At 39.4% G+C, this 24531-nt stretch overlaps 1 protein-coding gene across 1 annotated transcript in view; it reads right to left on the bottom strand.

The window, feature by feature from the left end:
• The window catches only part of csmd2 (CUB and Sushi multiple domains 2), a 388841-nt gene that overhangs the window by 272754 nt on the left and 91556 nt on the right, over positions 1-24531 (bottom strand). The window lies entirely within an intron of this gene.

Raw genomic sequence — 24531 nt, 5'->3', positions numbered from 1 at the left:
TTGGTATTATTTTGCGCTAAAATGCCTTACATGTATTTCTCTGCAATAACTTTATGTTAAAAACACACACACACACACACACACACAACCTGTCATACATCAATGTATCCAGCATTAGGCAATGTATTCATTACCATTTCATATAATAACTTTCCGTGAGGGAGCTTTTATAGGCATTACAATGTCTGACTCCTTCCACCACCGCTGTGATATGTCAGTAAGTTTCTGCAGAAAAGTGCATTTCACTTCAAACCACTCTGACTGGCTCTATTTACATTTTAACAATTTAATTATAAAGAGCATTTGAAAGAATCAGCAGAACTCCCCTTTAATTTGTGCTAAAACCAGATTCCTCAGATTTATAACTCACAAACCTCAAAACTTCACACATCAGAGCTCTCAACAGGACTTACCCTCTCCAGCCAAAGTATCAGCCAGTAATCCAGCTCTGAAAAACACCCAAAATCTGCTCGATATCCTGATATAATCTCTCTGTTTTGACTTGTAAACGTCACATACTGCCTGTGTTTTGGTCCAGCTTGCTCTCCTGATGTCTCTGTGATCAGAGCTCTACAATCTTCACAGAATAACAAAATGATTTTTTACATAAAAAAAGTTTATATCCTGACCCGAACTTTTCCAAAGACTGTCTTGCTGGATATCAAAGTTTGAGCACTCAGCATGAATCCAACAGGACAGAAAATAAAGTAAAAATGTTATTTTTACTCAATTATAAATGACAAAATAAACCACAATCAAAATTGTCACATTTTTACTTCACAAACTCCAATGTAACAATTTCTGAAACTGTACTTGGGCTATAACAACTATGCATGCAGGTACACTTCAGATTATGTTCAACCATTCTTGGATGTGGCTGTGTGTTCGGTTTACACAGAGATGTTAGCAAAGCTGTTTGGACATCTTAAAGGACCCATTTACCTTTTTCTTTCACACTAAACTTCATACTAATGTATATACCAATACATTTTTTTACTTGATCATTGTTCAACCTCTTGAATCACTTTACTTGTATCTCTTTTTATCTACTGGGCCTTTACATTGATTTATGTAAATCATGTCTGTTCTGATTGGCTTTCCTGTATTGCATCTCATTTGAAAAGAAATTTGGGCTGCGATATTTCTTATAACCAGGGTCAATGGGTAGGCCATGTCAATGTAATCAGACATTTACATAAATAATTTTGGACAGTTTCTTCTGGTTTATTCATCATGAAATTATGTCAAAAACTACAAAACAGAGATACAGGTTTTTTTCCAACAGCAGTGATATGTATCTCCATATAAATGCATTGATTTATGTGGCCTTACAAAGATACTGAATAGAAAACAGGTTGCTTTTGCAGCTTAGTTTGTTGACCAAAGTCCCTTTGGTGCAGTAACAGCCTCTGCTCTACTAGCCACGAGACAGGTCACCTACTGATGTTGAATGATTAGTTTAGGATAACAGATGCCACTCCAACTCATCTCAAGACAACTAGTTATAAGGCATAACAACTGGAGTGGAACCTTGGATCTTACAATATCCATGGTACAATGTGTGTACCCTCAATGCTATGGTCACAACATGCAACATAACTCTCTTGCTAAGCTGACTCATCTAGCACTACTGATAAAATACAACAAGATTTACATCTATTTCCAGTAAAACCCAGTGATTCAGTGATTAAAGGGGTCAGTGAATAGAGGAAACTCACAAGTGAATACCACTCAGTACAACAATTATTAAGAACACAACACAAACGTTATCGATCTGTATGCTTCTTTGAAATGGCCAGAATATAACTGCCTATATCCTACAATATGCTTGTTATTTATTTATTATTTTGCCTGCTGCCCACTTTTCATTTCTATATTACCTCTGTTCAACTTCTCTTTATCCCTTAAACAGGCTGTTTTTGTAGCTTTTGGGCTTCCATATGTATCACTTCAGCATGGTACGATGAATGGTTTGATTGAAGTAAATGTTTTGGTTGATGATGTTACAGAAACAGGGTATTTAAAACAGACAAGCCCTGGGCCCGTCAGCAGGCCCACATTTTATTACACACTTCTATTCTAAGAAAAACGCCATTAATTTGCATTGCAAGTCCCTGTAGTTAATGAAAAATAAACCTTAATATGTAATAAGCCTGGAATGTTATGGGGTTATTTCTGTATACGGTCCATACTGCTTCAAAATGTTAACATTGCTTACACACTGCTTTTTACAATGCTTACACAAACTTTTTTATTAAAAAAGTGAGGAAATATCCATGACTTGGGCCCTTTAAAGGTAAAGCTTTTCACATTCCCATGAACCTTTCCTCTTACTGTACTTTCATCCTTTGGTTCCTCCACATTTTTTTTACTCTTGGATTTCTCTGTCAGGTGTAATCCACAGAGGAAGCATTAAAACTAGAAATATCCTCTCTGGGTGCAGAGATAGTCATCAGTGGCCTTTTCCACCTAATGCCTTAGGCCTGCATTTCTTGGATTAAGATTACAATCAAACCCTATTCTTCACACTGTCACAGTGTCAACTGCTATTGCATAAAAAACACTATTAAAAGCTCTAAAAACCCTAATATTGCAGGCTGACTGGAGCATGGTGCCGCGAGGAGGTGAATGATGAATCTGGCGTGATGGAAGCCCTGTTTAGACCAGTGGGGCCACAGTAATGTGTGTGCATTAGCATAGCTATGAGGAGAACAGAGGTGGTAGCATAACACCCATCCCCAGTGCCCATCAACCAGGCTCCAGTCTCCCCATAGCACTGACCCGTCAGACTGGATCAGTCCCAGTGAGGGCTGCTGAGGGCTACTCTGTAGAATTATGATCTAAACGGGTGGTGGGGGGGGGGGTTCCACTTATGCGTATGAACAGAATAAGAAACAGAAGAAGCTATCAAAGAAAGATGACGGACTGCTGTTTACAATAATACTATACACCTCTCACTATAGAATGTAAACTACCTTGTCATGTCCAGCAAATGGTCAAGATAATGTTTGGTTTTACATAAAATACATGTTTGCTGAAAGAGTAAACCTTTTTTTGGTTACTGAGGTTAAAGACAGGATTATGCTAATATGCTGTGTACAGACTTGTGTAAAAATTTGAGCACCCTGGCCAAATTACATTTTGTTGATTCTCTAATAGAACACATTCTTTACAGAGATCACACTTAGAACGGCATATTTCTGCAAGTTTTAGTGTATGATTTCTGTTTATTTGCAGAGTTTAACATATTTGAAAAAAGATCATATATTAACCATTAATGGTGCCATTTTCATCAATATGTTAAATTCAGCAAATAAACAGTATTTATCCATTAAAATGTGCTTTATTTGTGAATTGTGCTTTCTGTAAAAGATGTACACTTATTTTCACTTAGAAAATCAACAAAATCTTATTTGACTGAGGTGCCCAAACTTTGTATATGGCTATATGAGATGGAGACCTCCCTTTCTTTTTCAGTAAAACAGTCATACAGTAGAAGTTATTCATTTTCAAGAAATAAGCCAGAAACATATAGAAGAATTACACGTGTTAACAAATAAATCTATTAATCCCTTTTTTCTTTAGCATTTAGTACTCACAGAGCACTTTATTAGGTACACCTACTTATCTACATTTATTGTCCATTTTTCAGCTCCACATACCATACAGATGCAATTACATATTGTAGTCTGTCTATTCCTTTGCATAATTTCTTATCCAATCTTTACCTCACTCATCAATGGCTTGGACCCTGACACAGCAGATATTATTTGGGTGGTGAACCATTCTCAGCGCTGCAGCGACACCGATGTGGTGGTGGTGTGTTAGTGTGTGTTGCACTGGTACAAGTGGATCAGACACAGCAATTTTGCTGAGGGTTTTAAACACTGTGTCTACTCACTGTCCACTCTATTAGATACTCCTATCTTGTTGGTCCACCTTGTAGATGTAAAGTCAGATATGATAACTCTTTGGCTGCTGCAGTTTGTTTTAGTCATCCTCTAGTCCTTCATCAGTGGTCACAGGATGCTGCCCACAGGATGCTGTTTGCTGGATGTTTTTGGTTGGTGGACTGTTCTCAGTCCAGCAGTGACACAGAGGCGTGTTTAAAAACTCCAGCAGCACTGCTGTGTCTGATCCACTTGTACCAGCACAACACAAACTGTCACGACAGCACTGAGATTGATCCACCAACCAAATTATACCTGCTCTGTAGATAGATAGATAGATAGATAGATAGACAGATAGATAGATAAATAGATAGATAGAAAGGTGTGTGTGTGTGTGTGCGTGCATTTATGTCGTTACTCAGATTGTTCATTTAGAGAAGGTTAAACTCATGAGAAAATGAACACTGACTCCTGTCCACACAAAAGCTCATTCAAGGCCGAATGTGATAAATGTGCTACAGCTGCACTCACTTCTCAACACTTTGAGACAATTGGAAGTAGTAAATAAGCTGGTTATTGTCTGAGCAACATTTACATAACAGGATAAATATAAACATTAAAAAAAGGTTGCAAACTCAATTTCTTAAAACTTGCATACATCAAAAAAGGTGTGTATGTTCCTCATACAAAATTAACTATACAAAATCATGCTAATGACCACATCCCACTTGGCTGTGGTGGTCTAAATGCTGGAGCTGAATTATTAATGCTCTGGAGGATGGCATGACTTTCCATGCTTTGTCATTCAAGCCAAGCATAAACTTGAATCAAACCCCAGCACACCTGCTTTCTCACTTTCTTCTCCTTCACTCTTATCTGTCTGTTAATCACAGATCCCCACTGGCCTTCTTTAGGTATTCAGCACAGACTGAGCCAGGTCACATGGCTCCATTCTCTTCTCTCCATTCTCCCTGTGGCCTGATAGCATTTGTCATTGCTAGTCCATAACTCATAGATCTCTGGGTCTGACAGCAACAGGAAGGACTGCAAGTGGGTAAGCAAACGAATGGATTCGCTTCTGGAAAATGTTTGTTTGTTTTCTTTGCCTGAGTATTTCTAGGAAGGTGTATTTTCTTGAATCTATCCATTAGAGCTGTAAGGAACCCTTTAATGCTGAGCAAAAAAATATCTATTTACATCTTTTAATAGATTCTTCTCTGTTCATAACATTTCTTCAGTGATAACATTTGTTTCACCAGCTAGCATTTTTGAGCAAGCACACACACCAAGTAATATTCCTCATATTTTAGTTGCTTATTCTGATAAAACAAATCAATGGAAAGTGCTTAGTGATCTAAATTCCATTCTAAATGTGCATGCTCACTCGGAAACTATTACAGTGCTTCCAGTAATAATGCACCAACTACTGCAGTGCATCAAACAATAATGCGCTGACCATTGCAATACATCCAAAAACAATAAGTGCGTTTACATGCACTCAATAATCCGATCATAATCTGATTTCTGCAGTTATCTGATCAATGTATGGTCATGTAAACAGATTTCTTAGATCGGAGGAAACAGAGTACATAAACCATGTACTTGAGTTAATGTAGAGATAGCTAAGGTAAATTATTTCTTCAGTAAAAGTGGAAGTCTTCCCTTTAGACCTCCACTTGAGTAAAAGTACAAAGGTATTTGCCTTCAAGGGTCCTAAAATTGTACAAAAGTGAAAGATACTAAAAGATTAAAGGACTGTAATGTCCTATTAGCATTTTTGTAACAAGACTCTTACTTTATCAACTTGTTTTAGGCGTAAATACTCCAGTGTCATGCTTGTAACACCAGTATTGTAATAGAATGTAATTAATTAGTCTGTCACTAATGACTATTAAAATTATTAAAAGCACAAAAAATTGAAGTCAAACAATTTCCATCAGGTAGAACTGAGTGGCTCTGAAGTACCAAGCTTGTGAGCAAGTTTTGGTTTAAGATTTATTTGCAACTTAGTTATATGTTTAACTTTAATAAAAACTTGCTTTAAAACACAGGTTCGCAAATGGGTTTTCCTTTTCTATGTTACATCTGTAGGTCTCTGTTCATAAACATAAAGTGGCCAAAATTAATGAATAAATGAATAAATAATGAATAGATTTAAAATGAAATGAAATTTGTTTAAATTTGGAAAAAAGACACAAAACAGTCACAACTGCATATGTGGAAATATTTCTATATTGTGGTCTATTTACACAAAGTTAGTTAGTTCCAAAAAGGTTAGTTCCATCATTTACGTTGAATAGACTCTCCCAAAATTTTACGCTGCTGCACTGACATTGAACCATGTGCCTGTGCTGAGCAGTTACATCCAACAGGTCAAAACATGCCCAAAACAAAGTGCGTGCTGCATATTGATCGGTGTTCTTGCTTCACGCTTCTTTCGTTTTGACGTTACATTTATATGCACACATAAACCAAAAGGAACAACAGATATCGCATAATGTAGTGGAGTAAGAAGTAAGATATTTGATTTTGAAATGTAGTGGAGTGAAAGTAAAAAGTCATCAGAAATAGAAAAACTTCAGTAAAGTCCAGATACATGAAAAAAATACTTAAGTGAGAATTACATTTACTTCATTATCGTCCACCACTGGGAGTAAGATCTAGAAATCCGATAAGGAGAGCTATATTATAGCTCAGTAATCAGATTTCTCAGTGCATGTTAACTCTTATTCTGATTGCTTTCAGATTTCTCAGTCTGTGCATGTGTGAAAACATATGGTGGTACTGGAAATAAGCAAACAGCACTGCCATAAGTTGGCAGCAAAGCACTTTTTAAAAATATTCATAATCTAGATTAGCTTTTATTCTTTTAACACTTACATGAAAGATGCATTATAAATAACTTTTATTATTATTACTAATAATAATAACACCAATATGTTATTACTAATAATAAAAGTCAGCGTTGTGCTTCTTTTACGTATTATTTATTTAATTCGAAAACACTGTAGCACACAGAAAGGTACAATTACATATACATCATAGCATGACCATAAAAGGGTCAAAGTCTGAATGTATCAGCAACGATACTTTAGGCACAATGGGGTCAAGGCATGAACAAGAACTCAACAAATTCACTGAAAAGAGTGAATAATGTGGTAATTATTATCCCACCACATATTCAGTGCATTCAGCACTACAAATCATTTAAGACATGTTAAAGGTAACCTTGACGCATTCGTAAACAACCTTCTCCTTTCCAATGCCTCATATCTAATCCGACAGAGCTCCATTTACGCTGAAGGACAGAAACTTAAACTGAATTACAAATACCAAAAACCAACAGCACAGCAGTACAGACGCAAAACAGGTGGAGGATGCCCACTGCACATCAAAGACAATAACACCAATATGTTCAAACTGGTACCCTTTCATTCCTCTTCAGTGCATCTGAGCCTTCTGCGGTCAAATTAAGAGCTGTGCGTGGGCTAGACAAATGGGGGCACGTACCCTTGCAAGAAACACCGGCGCTCAGGCTCAACCCGCATTAACGCACCCACCCCTCTCCCCGACCCATGCGTTAGAAGTGACATTGTGAAATTGATCCCAACACACAACCACATTAGCTCAATAAGCAGTTTCTGCTTTGTCGAGCACCAATTCAATCAATGCCTCTTCTTGCTTGCACAACTAACGGACAACTGCAGCGAACACTCATCACCTCTCTACACAGCTGGACTGGAATCCCGCAGTGCTGTGGGCCGGGGACAGCCAGTCGCAGTGGGAGAAACTATAAGCACTGCATGCTAAAGCTACAGTTCACTTTATATCAATGTCTGTCATATACATACTTTAAATGCAGTGAATAGAGGCTCTTTTACCACTCATCTTTGGGTTCACCCATACAATAATATACATAATTCAATTGTGCACATAATTTCCACATGCATAAATATATCCACATACTTTTGGTTTACTTCCCTTTACCAAAAAAGTGTGTGTGTGTGTGTGTTATATATTTCATTCATTTATCCAAAAGTAACCTGGCTGCCTTCAAATTTTTATTGTAACACCAAATAATCAGTTGAATGTATCACACCAATTACTACCCTATTATTAAAGCTATTATTTTAGTCAATTGAACTATTAGAAGTTCACAGGGTGATAATAATGAAGCAAGTACATTCAATGCATGACTCTTTTAATTATGGTGCAGAATGATTAGAAAAGAAATAAAATACAAAACTGATTAAAACAAATTGCATTCAAAGTTTGTTTAAAACATGATTTTTTTTCATGTGTCTATTTACAGGCATGCACGAACAAGATTTTGACACACACAGAGGAACTTAGCAGCTGACACACATAGAGGAAGTTAACTCCACATGAACAATAGGTGAAATCGTACTGAACTAGGAAAGAGTCATAACAGTCATTCTGAAATGCAAATAAAGGATTTAGGGACTAAAACAACTACAATGGAAGCTCAGCAATCTCTGTAGAGGTGATACTTGAACTTGCAGATAGGGCAGTTGCATGAGGGCCCACAGAAGTTGTGCTGCCTTTTGGCAATTTTGCAAATCATGCCATTTCACACCCTTATTTTTCCTGTGTATAGTTTGCCCCTCAACAATACTGGATCATGAATTATGAGGCTGTTAAAGAGTCAAATATGATGTTGCTACATCCATGTCAACAAGATCGCGTAACACTTGTGTATTGAAATGACTGCATGAATCTAAGGTTACTACTGTACTTTAACAGTTACTACTATACATTTATTATATAGCACCAGATTACCAAAGTGCTAACAAAGGTGTATTGCTGCCATTTCTGAAATTCCATTTTTCTTCCACAGAGAAAACCAGCTTAGACTCAGATTTCTTAACAATGACATGACTTCAGAGGTCTATAGTGTAGTGTAACATAGTGCCTATGGTGACCATACCTCTTACAAAACTACTTATGCAACTTGATACATGAGCAGCTTTGATAATTAGAATACCTCAAAAATACTTCACCCATTAGTATACTAGGTTGAGACAAGCTGAGACAAGCTGAGATAGCAACAGTCAGTAAATTACATTGTCTTTTTTTCTTCTTAATTAATTGATGGGGGGGGGGGGGTAAATTCATTTAATTTGCACTACAGCCCATATGTTCCTAGTTACACCACTGCTTCTACTACAGAGATGTTAAGGCAGATCTATGAGGCTAACAGCAGGGTTCTCTTCTCTCAATGCTTCACTTAAACGAGTATGTAAAGATCAATTGTCAGACCTCTGAATTGCTCGTGATTACTGACCCACACAGCCCTAAACTTCTTCTGAACTTTGTGTAGTTTAGGGCTGTCTGAAAGTTTTCGTTGTTAACTATGGCTGTTTGTCAAAAACCCATGTACACTCACCAACACAAACCATCTAGGAGTTCACACTACCCATAGCTGAAGTCAGAAAAAATGAAAGCATGTTTTTTATGTCCCAAAAAGAGGGAGGTATTCTAAAACAAAGCAAAGAGAAATCATCTTTGTTCAGCCACCTGTGTAAACGATATCACTGGGGAACAGAAGTTCAGAAAGAAGTTTTCTTTCTCGCCTCTCTGGAGATCCAGAGCTGAGATTTCATTTTGTTTTATTCAATTTTTAGCCCATCATCAGCAGAACTATATCAGTCAGATCTCTTCTCACCCTAAACACACTGTGCTTCAATACAACTTCTGCTCCTCAACAAGGATTTACATCCTAACTTATGTTCCATGCAGATGTTGACTGTTAGTGCTGCACAGTATATTGTTTGTTAATCATGATCACAACTTTGACCTCTGTAGTACTGAAAGTTGCAATATGCAAATCAACCCTCTCACCAATCTAAGTGTTTTTTTCCTGTGTGCTTAGAGCATCTTGAACAATCACATTGTGCATGTTTTAATGAATTAAGGTATATAATTCCACAGAAGTGAGTTTTATTAGCTTTTATTAGAAAGTTGTTATTTTTTAACCATGGTGTAATGTAAGCCTTCAGTCATGTTATATTATTAATTTACCAGTACATTTCAATATTGCAATTTTTTTACAGAATTTTAAAATGCCAGCTGCCCATTAAAATTTGCTAAAATTTCGTAATGAGTGGCTCATTAGAAAAGTTAAAAAATTACTTGAAAAAACCTTTCAAGTTTTTGAAAAGGTTTTTCTGTGACAGCAGCAACATTTTGCAATGCATATCATGCACATCAAAATACAAATACACATACAATATAAATAATCCCATTTCTAGCATTTTTTTCCATATCTTGTAGCCCCAGCATCAGCAGTTATCTTTGTCGGTTTAGCCTGGCTCTCAGGGTCCAACGAGTACAGTTTTTTTGAGTGTTATATCTGGCTCCTTCTCTCTTGGGTATACTCATTGCATTTTCCCCAACACTTAGTGTCAGCAGAAATGCAGGAGTTAGCGCAGGCCGGGAGTCGGTACAACAAATGTATAATTAAGAAGCCCACTGCACCATGGCCTTATAGAGAAGGTGCAGACTATAACATTACCACCCCATAATTGGCTAAACAGCTGCCCAGAGACTCACTGCTTTGATTCTTCATCCATTTGTTATGATTTATTTATTTATTTGTTTATTTGCCTTCCAAGCTTCCGAGCTTGAATGCCACCTACTGCATGGTTACAGAGTAAATTGAATGGAAGTACGAGAGGCTCATAATCACATTTACTTGTAAGGATATCTAAACTAGGGATGCTTCAATGCCAGTACTGGTCTTGGGTACTGTCCCAAATCCATTTTTGCTTGCTCATGTACCACCTGGTTTTAGTTAGTCTGGCACAAGTTAGCAAAGCTGCTGTAGCATAGTTTCTCAACATTACATGCAGCGTGTCAATCAGATCGATCATTTTTTGAGTGAGCTTATAAATTGTAGGCTTTATCTGTACACAATGGTCTATACAAGAACAAGATTTCTAAAATTGTACAGTGTATGGCTTGAATCTAAAGGACATTCAACAACAGCGAAACTACTGTTTCAAAAAGATGAACTACAGTCTTAAAAAGCTTGGCAATAAAGGACATTCAACTACAGCTGAACTACAGTTTCAAAACACTCCAACAAGATGCAAAAGTTCCTGTTGTCACTTTGCTAGAGAGACTGTTGCTGAACAAGACAGATGAGGAGCAGGGATCAAAAATATGAAACATATTTTATTTATAGTTGTGGAACAAAACCCACTCTTTCCAATTGCAATGCTACTCAATCCAAAGTAGCTGATGTAACATAGCTAGCTAGGTCATGGCAATAACCAAATGAAACCAGATTTGAATGATTTCACTGTTGAGGTACATTGCATTCATTTACACTAACAACAACCTAATTCTAAGTAGGTTTTCCGTGAGTATCATTATCAGGCAGTACTAAAAGCCATATATTCATGCTTATATTAGGTCTGAAAAAAATGGTATCAATGCATTTGATTCATAATTCAAACTATGCTGTGTGAAGACATATACAAATATACAAACAAATGGGCCAACTCAAACACACTGAATTTAGAGTGTAGGACTTTACTGACAATTAGCATTTGTGTACAAACATATCTTGCCCTGAGCTAATGCTGGTGTCTTCTGCCATTTTTTTTCTCTTGACAGCTTCGGTGCTGATATATAGGATTAGGGTACATGTAAGGCAGTGAAGGATATATCTACACTGCCTTCAAAAAACGGAGAGACCTCTGCAGGTAGAGTTTTATTCAAATATTCAACTCAGACATGGCTGGGTGTCTTCCTGCTTCAGAATACTCTGTGAATGTGCAGTGTTTATTATGTTTAAGACACAGCTGTTGAAGACTCTTTTGCAGAACAACATAATCTCAGTACAGTTTAAAACAAAGGCCCCAAGTGATTTTATTTCCTGCTGCTCATCATACAGCAAAAACATTAAATGTTGTAGGTTACTACAATCATGGACAATGAATTAAGTGTGTAGTCGAGTCAAATTTGGTACTGTTGCAATTGCTGAAAGCCGACACAGGTTGATGACAAAAAAAAAGTCTGAATTAATTTATAGATTCATGCATTTCTACTTCTATTTGTCAATCTAAATAGTTCAACACTAAGTAACACAATACTTTTGAGGAAAAAGTGATCCTTTTTGGTCACAGTCTTAAATTTTCACTGCATATATACTGATACTTCAGCATAAGGAAGCAGAGGAGAATGGTTCATGAAGTGCTGTGTAAATGAGAAGCAAGGAATTGAAAGAAAGTAAAAGAAAGCTAGCAAAGATGAATGCATTTGCTAATACATCTCAGCTATCTCAGTGAAAATCCTCAGAAGACCTCATGAATGAGGATGAGCTGCTCACTCTCGCTCTGTTGTATTAAATAGACACAGAATCTCATCTCTTCCATTCCAGTGCTGGACTGTAAACCATCCTGATGGTATTCTTTCCCACATAGATCATGCCTCAGCTGTTAACAGCTGCCTCAGTATGAACAGTTGTTTATTAAAATTTCTGTTTATGTTTGTGAATAACACCGCTGCACATGCAGCAAAGCGCAACAGCAGGCAGGCATCTTCGGCAATCTAAACAGCTCTTGGACCTCTGCAGATACAGAATTACCTGATTTAATCTCCGACATGGTGTGAAAGACCTAAACAAATAAACACAGCGAGCTGATCTGCGTGCTGGCTCTGCTCCTCAATGCTGCTCGCCAGGTTGCCAAGGAAACAGGCATAGGCCCACCTGGGAACTGTGGGTTGGCAATGGAGGAGTGTGTAGAATGGAGTGTGCTGGAGGAGGGAGAGTGTCTGTGTGTGTAGTTGTAAGTGTGCATGTGTGTGTGAGTGAGCCCCTCTGCTTCCGCCATTTCACACTTCAAAGGGACCCCCCCGTCAGAGGGGCGGCAGTGCTTCCGTATGGTGCTCCGATGTTGCCGCTCCTTCGCTGAAACTTTGACACGTTGGGAGACTTCTGAGAGTTTGCAGTCCCACAGGCTGACTCACAGTGCTCAGGCACCAGCAGGAAAAAGCCCTGCTTCTACAGAGCCAGCCTTTCAGCTCAGGGCCCACACAGATGACCTTTGGCCCCCAAGCTCATGCTGCTTTTGGGTTCCTCATTCCCTTCAGCTGGGCTCTATGAGAAGCAGCCGCTCTCTCTCTTTCCAAAACTCTGAAGGATTCTGATGGTACTACATTTCTTTAGTCTCTTAGAACTCAAGACTAGGACAGAATAATATATGAGTAGCCTTAATGACATGCCAGTCACTGTAGAACTGAGCACTCATCAACTAGTGGATGGGTTCCAATTTAGCCAAAAAAGAAAGTGGCCAAAGAGCCCTGAATCCACTTCTTGTTTCAGGAGATACAGCACTTGAATCCTGAACAGTACAAAACTGTAAACACTGTTTGCATGTATACTGATTTGTAGCATTGGCAGTGCATACTGCATCAATAATGCCAATGCCATGAAAGTTTGCTAAATTAAATGACTAGATCTTGAAGCTCTGTTTATAAAATAGAGGGACCAGCTTTTATCAAGCCTTGGTAACTCAATGGCAGCGTTATTCTCATATTCACAAAATTCACATCCAGTTGTATGTATTCTGCAAAATTGTTCAAATGTACAGTATAGCAAGTGCTGAAGGTACAACACGGTATTAAACAATGAAAAAAGGAATGATCCAAACAGTGTATCTCAATGTAAAGGCTGCTGATCATCTCTCATTTCAGTGTTTCTCAGGAAACAGCCAATTTTCAAAAATAGTGATGCACTGAAATTTCTTATGTCAAAAACTTTTAAATTGGGATTACATTTCTAAATTGTCAAAAGGAGTCCTTTAGGTTTTCTGCTCTTCTGTAACAGTTTGTGTCAATTGTTTTTTTTTATCATCTGCTCAGTTTTCTGTGTGTTCATTCAAAAGCATAAATAAAAAGGCAAAAAAAAAGTGAAAAAAAAAATAGCTCAATGTGTTCTGAAATGAGTGTTAGACGATGGTTAGAAGCCTGGTGCAGCAAGCTTTGAAACTGTTATATTGGACACATTATCCATATCTAGAAATGACAAAAACATATCATATATGTAACACTGCAAAACAAGGCTATGTAACATCAACCTTTCACCAAAACACAAAATATCTACAACTTACGAACACCATTGTGGTACTGATTAAATGTTGCACATCCAGCAGAGGTTATCTGCTCGTTTCTATGAGTTAAAAAAAAAAAATCTTATAGAATTACACCATTCTCTTATTATTGGCCAAACCCCAACTTCTAATGCTGCATTTATATGTTAGCAGTAGACGGTCAACAGCAAAACAAGCATTCTGTTGTGCTGAATGGAGTTGCAACAGAAAATTCTGCCAGAACATAAGAGCATAAGAGTTAAACATTATCCCTACATGCCTATGCAACAACATGCAAATGAGCCTTCAGCATTTTTTAGGTAAGTTTTTAGCTTCCTGACCAGACAAAGATAATCCAGAGCTTCTGTAGTTTGAATCATTTTGGTCAAAAATGACGCAGGCTGATCTTTGCAGTCCAGTCTTCAGGCATCAAGGATTCAGTGATACGTTTTAATATGCTACATGGCAAATCAAAATTGCAATATGCAGCAATGTAATTGCAATTGCATAGCACATAGGCCTACTAGCCCTGGGAATGTTTCACAACAAAGCTGCAAATCCATTCAAAAGAAGCCCGTTGATAGAGATATCTAATGTAATCTCAGCTCAATTAGTAGCCCACTGCCCCCACTGAAACATATGATACACTCAATGTTAATGTAATCAGAGCAGGTCCTGAGGCACATTGTGCATTAACCATTGCTTTAACCATATTTACTTATTTATACACTTCCCATTATTCCGAATTCATTACAGCACTTACTGTGAATAACTCTGGAGGGCAGTGAAGGCAGGGTCAAGAAGCACCCATCCGTTCATTCGTTCATTTGTCTGTTTATTACTTTTTTATCCCACAAGTAGAAAACGGGTTTACAACCATGTAACAGGCACAAAATAAAAATAAATACAAAGGATGTAGTTAATTAAAAGAACAAAGGAGAAGATACATGCATATAGGAAGTCAGTCACTGTTGCATATTTCCTTATCTTTATTATTCAACAACAAGACCACACAAAAGCTTTTTTTAATCTATTGCAATGTATCTTCTGAAGCCTATTACCAGAGTCTGATCTCCACTATATGGCCAAAAGTATGTGGACTCCTAATTATTGAATTAAGGTTTCAGGCACTCTCATTCTTAACAGGTGTACAGAAATAAAGCAATCCCAAAACGTTGGCAGCAGAATGAGTCAGGCTGAAGAGCTCAGTGACTTTAAATGTAGCATTGTCATGAGGTGCCACGTTTGCCACACATCAGTTTATGAAACTTCTGCTCTTCCAGAACTGCCCCAGTCAACTGTTAGTGCTATTATTGTAAAACTGAAGCATCTAGGAGCAACACAACTCAGCCACAAAGCGGTAGACCACACAAACTCATAGAGCAGGGCCACATGGTGATGAAGTGTGCAAAAATCACCTATCCTCTTTTGCATCACTCACCACCACACAGTCTCTGGAACAAATATTAGCACAAGAACTGAGCATCAGAAGCTTCATCAGATAGATTTCCATGATCAATCAGCTGCACACAAGCCTGAGATCACTATGTGCAATGCCAAGCATTGACTGGAGTGGTGTAAAATACGCTACTGAACTCTGGAGCAGTGGAGATGTGTTCTCTGGAGTGATGAATCACACTTCGCTGTCCAGCAGTCTGATGCATGAATCTGGTGTTGGCAGATTCCAGGAGAACGCTAACCACTCCATGTATAGTGTCAACAGTAAAGTTTGAAGTGAAGGGTAACGTTAATTCTACAGCATGCAAAGACATTTCAGACAATTACATACTTCCACTTGTGTGACAGCAGTTTGGGAAAAGTCCTTTCCTGTTCCAGGGTGACCAAGCCCCAGTGCATAAAGCGAGCTCCATAAAGACATGGTCTGAAGAGTCTGGTATGGAGGAACTCCAGTTGCCTGCACAGAGCTTTGACCGCAACCCCAATGATCACCTTTGGGATGAACTGGAATGTCAATTATGAGCTAGGCCTGATCATCACCATCAGTGCCTGACCTCACAAATGCTCTTTTGACTGAATGATCACAAATTCCCACAGACACATTCCATAGTCTTGTGGAAAATCTTCACAGAAAAGTAGAGGCTATAACAGCCACAAAGGGGGGGAGGGGGGGGGGGGGGGGTTCATATTAATGCTCATGGTTTTGCAAAGGAGCCCTGCGATGGACTGGCGACCTGTCCAGGGTGTATCCTGCCTTTCGCCCGAAGACTGCTGGGATAGGCTCCAGCACCCCCTCGCGACCCTGGCGGAGAAGCGGCTTAGGAAATGGATGGATGGATGGATGGATGGTTTTGCAAAGGAATGTCCAATAAGCTGATGCAGTTATGATGGCTAGGTGTACACATACTTTTGGATATATGGTGTATCTACCCTACTCAGCTGTAAGGTAAGTAAGAATCAAACTCCTTTTCCAAAAAAGCAAGAAAAGTTTGGATTTCATGAAATGGGAGCTTTTCCACTAATACATTATATATTTATTTCTTTATTTATAATATGGGGGTACAAAATTTTCTTCCTGGCATCACTTTTTTGACAAATCCCTGGAAATGACATCAGTTAAACACTGTCCTACGCATTCGCCCGTGTTTCTGCGTAAACTGTGTGCGCATGCGTGTGTCCTCGAAGAAATCACGCAGTGAGCAGGCACAGTGCGATGCCTCACACACCCACGTGAAATCAATCTGTGCCTAACAGGGATTCAAAGCCTAAATCAGAGCTAGTGGCTCCTAAATTGCACAAAGCTGCTGCTTTGCCTGAGATGAATCTTAAATGAGGAGCAGTGCCGAGGAGGCTAGGAGGCAAGTTATTGAACAGAATATCACAAACAGCAAAAATGAGAAATGCGGATGCAGAGAGAGAGAGAGGCTTGAGGGCTTCTGGTCAAGAAAAAAACAAGTTAATAAAATTCTTTTGAAGGGAAACGTGTGCCAGTATAAAAACGTCCCATGACTGTGGACTGGGATTTGAGAAGAAATGTGAAACACAAAATTTGGAACAGCAATCCTTTTTTTCCAACATTCCAAATGGTTTCAAGATGATCCGACTAACCAACACCCACAGCATCACTATTTCACCAAACATAATGCACTGCACTGTGCCTGGAAGAAAGAAAAATAAAGAAATAAAAGAACAAAGAACATTTGTGCACCTGTGGAGAAAGCAGAGCACAGACATTCCTCTCAAACATCTGACCCCTGCCACTCTCTTCATCTAGTACTTCTGCTGCTTATCTTGCTTGGCTATGTATCATCCCAAGGAGGAAAGCAAAAACAAAAGGAAGTGTAGAGGGGTTGACTCAGTGTGAAATGTTCCACTGTGCACCCACAAACCCCCTCAGTCCCGGGGCGGATCTCCTCTAGCTTTGATTCCAAGCCTCAGGGAAGCTGTCCATTCCATGGAGGGATCCTCCAAAGCGTAATTAGAAATAAATAAGCACAGCAAGCAGACAGAAAAGACCTGATGTCAGTACTTTAAGATAAACACATGCATAATTAAATCTGCAGTATTCCGCTGGCAGGGTATGTCCTTACATTTGTGGTTCGACAGCCACACAGCTTCTCTCTTTCTCACACAAACACAGAACACACAGGCACACACTAATATGCAAACTGCGTGTACAAGTAAACATATGGACCTCATTCATGTAACACCTGGATAGGTGGGAGGAAGGTGTTATGTAAAGCTTGTTATGCTCATTTCTAAAACATTCATCAAAAAGCAGAATCAACAAAGTCACTATCCTTAAACTAAGGTTCTTAAAGGTTCTAGGCTTGGATATGTGGTTCTAGGAAACGTCTAATGGGTATACAATCTATATGTATTGTGGAGATTCTTTAATCTTTATCCCTTTAAAATCCTATAGCTTATTATTCAGTGACTATATAGACTACAATGGAAACCGACCAAGTTATTCTTAAACCTATTAAACTGGCATCTCATCAGAAATTCATTCGAGAATTTGCATGTGCACACTGGCCGAAGTGAAATGCATCAGTGGTGAGAAATGCAGCTTGTTGTATGCTGCTGTGTTTCCTTAATAGTTGATTCCACTATTTTTTCAGAGTCAGTGTGCAAGCTCATACACAGTGCAGTTTGGATCGGTAAGCACTTTTTATTGACTGGGTTTATCAGAGTAATGAAGAGACATGATAATTAAATATGTAGTTTGTGTGACAAACTAAACAAAAATCTACAAACGTTCAGCTTTGTTAGATCAGATGAGAACTCATGTAATTAACAGAGAAGAGTAGATTAAATGGCAGAAATAGCTTTTTTTGTATCAGCCTTAAAGATTTAAAGTATAGAAATGCCTGACTTGCCAATGAGATCAAGCCACATGAGGGGTTAAAAACTTCCTTAAACTCACACATCTCTTTTACAAACATGACTCTTTAATGCAGGTGAATACAACCTTTTTAATAAGGTAGACTAAACTGCTCTCCACAATGTTTCTGACTGGTAAGGGAACTGGTGGAGTGGGTAGGGCAAGGGGCATAATTAAGATACCTGTTTTATGATGTCAAGTAATTTTTTATCTACAAATGGTGAAGTAACCAGACAGCTTCTCATCCTCATTAGTTAGCCTCTCCTAGCATACTACACACAGTGAGTTTTGGGTTATTAGCAACTTTGCCCAAGGGCAAAGAATCCATATTTTATCATCTGATTTTCAAAAGAATGGTACTTTTCCTGCTTGACTTTTTTCTTGTGTTTGATTTCTTCCTGGGATTATAGTACCAATAAAAAAGTTTGTTTGTGTCAGTTTTTAGTGCTTCACTTACGTCAGTCGTCACCCGACAGCAGCCAGTAGCCAAAGACATGCACATGGTCATGCAGAGACGTAACCTAACCGAATATATTTATAAACAGACAACTCAGGTTATGAATGTTTTCATAGCAATAAATTAAGCCTTAAATATAAAATACTACTATAATAAATTTGTAATTACTTAGTCATAGGAAATTCCGACCTCTATCCAGGTCTCCTCCTATAATGCGACCAAGCTGGGAGGGGTGAAGGCCAGCATGAGCCATGAAGTGCCACCACATCGATTCAAACTGGCGCTAATGCTATGCACTTTGAGGAGAACAATAACTACCATTTTTGTTCTGTCAGCTAACAGAATCCCACATTGGCTAGCATCATGCTGAGTTGGGGAGAGGGAAGACCTACCCACCCACAGAGAATGAGGCCAGTTATGCTCTCTTAGACTCCCGGCCACAGATGGCTGCAGCATCTCTGGTGATCAAACTTGTAATCTCCAGAAAATAAAGTCAACTCTTAATTTGGACCACTTGGGAGCCTGGGGTCCAGTTTGTGGACAGATATTACTGTAGGGTTGCAGGCACTGGTGGAGCAGCACACTGAGGAACATGGTTTATCATTCAAGGGAAATCAGAGGGCAATAGAGAGGCCTTAGTATTGGATACATAACAAAGGCTGCCTCACAAGCTAACAGAACTAAAATGTACAGCCCTGGTTGGTGATGAGGACTCATTGTCTACTTATGGGTGGATGATGTGCCAACGTGTTAGTTTGTTAGAATAATTTAGTTAGATGAAGAAGAAGCTATGTATAACTTGGGTCACACCCCATCTGTCTGTCTGTACTCACAAATACGAGTGAACTCACCCCATTTTACTGTCCTGTTAAAATATAAAATCAGCTTTTCACTGAATTGTCTGTCTATATATTTTCTCCATGGTTCTTTGACAAAATGAAACAAATAGTGATTTCAGTATTCAAACACTGGCATCTCAAACGGTTAACTGGGTACTCAAGTACCCATGCACATCAGTGAATAAATCACAAGAGTCTGCTTATAACCTAAGCACAAAGTATTCTTTTAAACATACATTCAAAGAAACGCAAACAGAAAAAGGTGGAGCACTTCATCTTGCCCTTGGAAAGTGGTCACCTCTTCAAGGCAGATTCAAATCAACTAAAAGCACACAGCTGCTCTGACCCATGGTGTGTGTGAGAGTCTGTGAGGAATGTTAAGCGGGAATGGCTTTACTGATAAGGATTCGTTCTAATCCTAAATTCCCTCGCCTAAACCAACCGCCAACAGCGCCACATGAGTTTGTATTCAGGGTCAGTGGGCTGTGTTGGGGACTGGGGTTATACAGTGGAGTAAAATCGATTATCAATGAGGCATCTGAAATAAGGACAAATGCTGACTGAGAGTCTATTCTTTAATTCCCCCGAAGCTTGTTTACGAAGAGCCCACCCAAACTCTCTGGTCTCAGAGGGCCACTTGGTAAACAAAAGCAGAATCCTGCTGATTAATACCGCATCGATCCCTAACAAAGTAAATATCCAACTTGATCCACAAGTGCATAGAGTGACAAGTCGCATCGACTGAACTCAGCTGGTAGGGCCATTCCAAAAACGTACAAAGACACAATTCATTGGACCCGCTGTTTGAACTTGGACCCGAACAGGGTCTTAATTGCCGTTCCTCTCTTTCCCGTCCACATTATAGACTCTCATGCAAAGAGTATTGTGGAGAAAATGAGGGCAGATCGATTCCTCCGCTGTGATGAATGGCATTGCACTGTTACGCCGTAGATTTTTCTCGAGCCATCAGCACTAAGGTAAAGGCTTATTTATATCAATTAGCCTAGCGACCCGCTAGTCTTGCATTATGCATTTGGTAGCAGGGACTTTACAGTGACATTCAGTCACCTCGCTGTGTAAAAGCGCACTGTCCGTCCAAGTTGGAGAGCGGCACTAAGCTGAGCCACGGGATAGCCGTCTGCTCCAAGAACGGAGTGGACTGCGGCCAGGGATGGCAACATTGCCCTTCTTGGACAGACATCTTAGAGGGTGGGCAGTCAGTATGTTTGGCTAATGTGACAGGCTTGTCATCTGAATCCAGTCAGCTTAAGCCCACATGACTGCGGTCCCCTGCTGTTCCGGGGAGCTGTGGTGATTAGCTGGAACATCGCAGGCAGGAATATGGATGACAGATCATCAGAACTGCCAATGTCCGTACTGACAGCTTCTCAGCAGGATGCGGGGGTCACTCGGGGATACACGTGTTTTCTTTTTTCCTCGCAGGAAGCTCACTCCCAAATTTCACTTATTAATTATTAATTAATTTAATTTGCATGGCTGGAGCCACTTCTGGACGAATGTTCATTTGCTTTCTGCACTTTTCAATAGATAGTCCATCGATATAGTTTACCCTAATAAGCATCATTAATCCCAGTTTGTCTCCTTGTTTTTATCCCCTTTTCCTTTTTCTCAGCCAGCACTGGCTCTCCACACCTCTCTCTCTCTCTCTCTCTCTCTCTCATATCGGGCTGAAGATTCTTGGCACTGATATAAGATATAAACCTTCTTCTCAGAGTCCTGTGCACAGATGCTGGTAGGTGGTATGTCTGTGGGGTCGTATTTTCTTCCCGGTAAATAAAGCAGGCTGGGGCAGGTGTGGGATCAGGGCTGGAGCACAGAAAGCAATGCGCTCTGTTCTTCATCTCTGTAAATCCCCCTCCCGCTGCAAACAGCATCAGCAGAAAAGCACAGAGACCCGGTCAGGGAGAGCCAGGGCTGGATCTACAGTCTCTGCTCTCGCCTCACTCTTAAATCAGCCACAACTCTATAAATGGCACACCGCTCACATTTACTCTCTCTCAGCCACCTCCACTACATTCTTTCTCTCAGCCTGCAGGCCTCATGCACCTCACCCAGTGCTTCAACATCCCTCATAGGATTAAGGTCATTAAGCACATGTTCTCTGCTTCTGTGACAAAACACACTGATTCGCTTATGACTGAAATCTATTTAGTAACTAAACGCATGGCAAGTGATTTTAAGGCAACAGCTCAGCAAAAAGAAATCTAATTTACACAATTTTCCTCTCATCAGTGGGGCAGTCGTGGGCTGGAGGTTAGGGATCCAGCCTTGTGAGCAGAAGGTCGCCGGTTCGATCCCCAGAGCCGACAGCACATGACTGAGGTGTCCTTGAGCAAGACACCTAACCCCCAACTGCTCCCTGGGCGCTGCGGATTGGGCTGCCCACCGCTCTGGGCAAGTGTGCTCACTGCCCTCTAGAGTGTATGTGGTGTTTCACTTCACAGATGGGTTAAATGCGGAGGTGAAATTTCCCTGTTGTGGGACTAATAAAGATCACTTAATCTTAATCATCCCAAATGTAGCCAGATGACTTTGATGTGAAGTTTGCCTTTATCACCGCATGACAGACTGTTCTTTATAAAATGGACAAAAGTACTTTTTAAAAGATATTTAAACAGCAAATTTTGTCTGTACTTCTGTGCATTTTTATAGAAAACAGCCCATCATACAATGTGGGACATTTTAGGTTAATTTGCACAAGTGTGACTGCACAATATTAACTGGTAGAGCATAACTTGTTAATAGGGCTGCACAGTCACAATCAGCCAAGATCAAAATCAGATAATTCTTTGCGCCAAACAAGTGATCAACATCCAGAAATGTATTCTTTTGATTCAATTTCATGGTGTAAAGCAGGAAAGTCGACTCATGTTGTGTGTGAATGCTGTTGTTACCTACCTATAACAAAATGTCACAGCATAACTCTTCATGACTTAATGTGCTGAACTGCTATGCAAAGAATTTAAAATACTAGTTTGACCTTTTGCTGAATTGAAAACGTGGCTATTTTTGCTGTGTAATCTGCAATTTCTTAGTGCTGTCGTTGTGCATCAATGCGACATGAAAAAAACCCGATCTAACAAAACCATCACACATCAGTTGTGTTTTATTGATACTTTGATTAAACAAACAATAGGTTGCATTTACCAATCCAAACAGCGTATAAACAGCTCAGGCAGAGTCTGAAAAAAATCACATCCACTAACAAGTATATCTAATAACAAAGGTAAACCTGTGGATCTTTTGTATAGTGATAGAAACATGGGAGCACACTCAAAGTGCTGAGTCTACATGCTGACTTGTATCACTCGTGAACATAAACATGCTCACACAGCAACTCCTCTGTCAGCAGATTTAAATGAGTTTAAGGTTGCATCGCCAAATTGAAAGAATGGCTGGGAAGCCGTTTGGTTCAACAGGGTCAAGAAAGCAAATCATTTTGCTCTGTTGTTTTGGCAATTATAAAGTAGGAGAGAACAGGGCGCAACCTAACACATTTTGTTTTTTGCCAAATGTATTTGATGAATATTTTAGCATAAAACTAACCTACAACTGAAAGCATAAACCTTTTTTTATAGCACCTGATGTTTATGAACAATTCAGTTTAATGCAAACATCACAGCCAACCATTCAGACTGAGAAGCTAGTTGCAATAGTCACTAAAAAGTAAGTCCTATGTGGTTTGAACTAGAAAAGTTTTCCCACATAAATACATAAAAATATATTAATCAAAACAAAGATGATTAGTGAAGCGGCTAATTTTTTAGACCACAAAGTGAAACTGCAAATATCAGCACAATAAAACTGAAATATATTTTATTTACATGGCATCTACAGTACATTGTTGGTTAGTAGGTGCAAAGTATGTTCTAAAAAAATGACTGTTTTGAATTTATGTGTGAGGCTATGTTTAGCTAACCCTGCCATGTAGGCTGTACTTCAACCTGGCTAGTTCTCACTGGGAGTTATGTAGTTGATTCAAAATTGTGTTACATTACAGCCACACAGAGGGCAAATAAAATAATATAGGTGTGAATTCTGTCACATTTATGGTATAAAAACAGTGTGAATCTTGAGAAATATCTGTCTGCTTGTTTTCAGAATTAGCAGATTACGCTGCTATGGGAATATGTGAACATGACAAAGCATGCCCTACCTAAATGTTGAACATTTTACCCCATGTTAGCTTTTGCCTCATTCTCCCCTGCTGTAAATATGATTTTTGTTCAGTTAGCCTAGTGTGAGCTCACTCTTTGCCATGTGTGTCTCACACTGAGATTTGGGCTAAACACATTTTTGCCAATCTTCAGTGAGGAATGAGGTCCATGCACAAAAGTGGCATTAACTGAATAAACCTTCTGCATTTTCACGTTTCCACAGTCTGAAGAGCATACGTGTTCCTCATTCATAACCACTCTGATTTGCGGAGGGAGCTTGGGCTGTTTGGAGTGATCCTCTGCTCAGCAGTGCAGAGAGGGTCCAGATGCCACCTCTCTCACCGCAGCACAGCGGCGGCCTAATCCAAAGACAACAGCACTCTAATCCGCACAAAACAGCGATTGGGAGGTAAGACAAACGGCGGCAGGCTGTGAGAGACTAAAGCTGCCAAACAGCAGAGCTAATCCTGATGTGTGATACCGAGCTGGGAGACAGTGATAACATCCACATCTAATGAGAAGACAAAAAGGCCCATCTCGCACTCCTGCACTCTGTGTGCTTGTGTGCTTTCGCAAAAAGACTGCAAGAAAGAAGAAACAGGTGTAAAGAAGTGAAACACAATAGTTGAGTGAAAAGGGGAAGAGAACAACAGAGGAGAGTAAGTGTAAAAACATGTAGCACCAAATAGGCTCTTACAAGCCTTCCA

The sequence above is a fragment of the Pygocentrus nattereri genome, chromosome 27 (genome assembly GCF_015220715.1).
Source record: "Pygocentrus nattereri isolate fPygNat1 chromosome 27, fPygNat1.pri, whole genome shotgun sequence".
NCBI lineage: Eukaryota > Metazoa > Chordata > Actinopteri > Characiformes > Serrasalmidae > Pygocentrus > Pygocentrus nattereri.
Note: the sequence above shows the minus strand (reverse complement) of the source record. Positions and strands in the feature narration are given on the sequence as shown.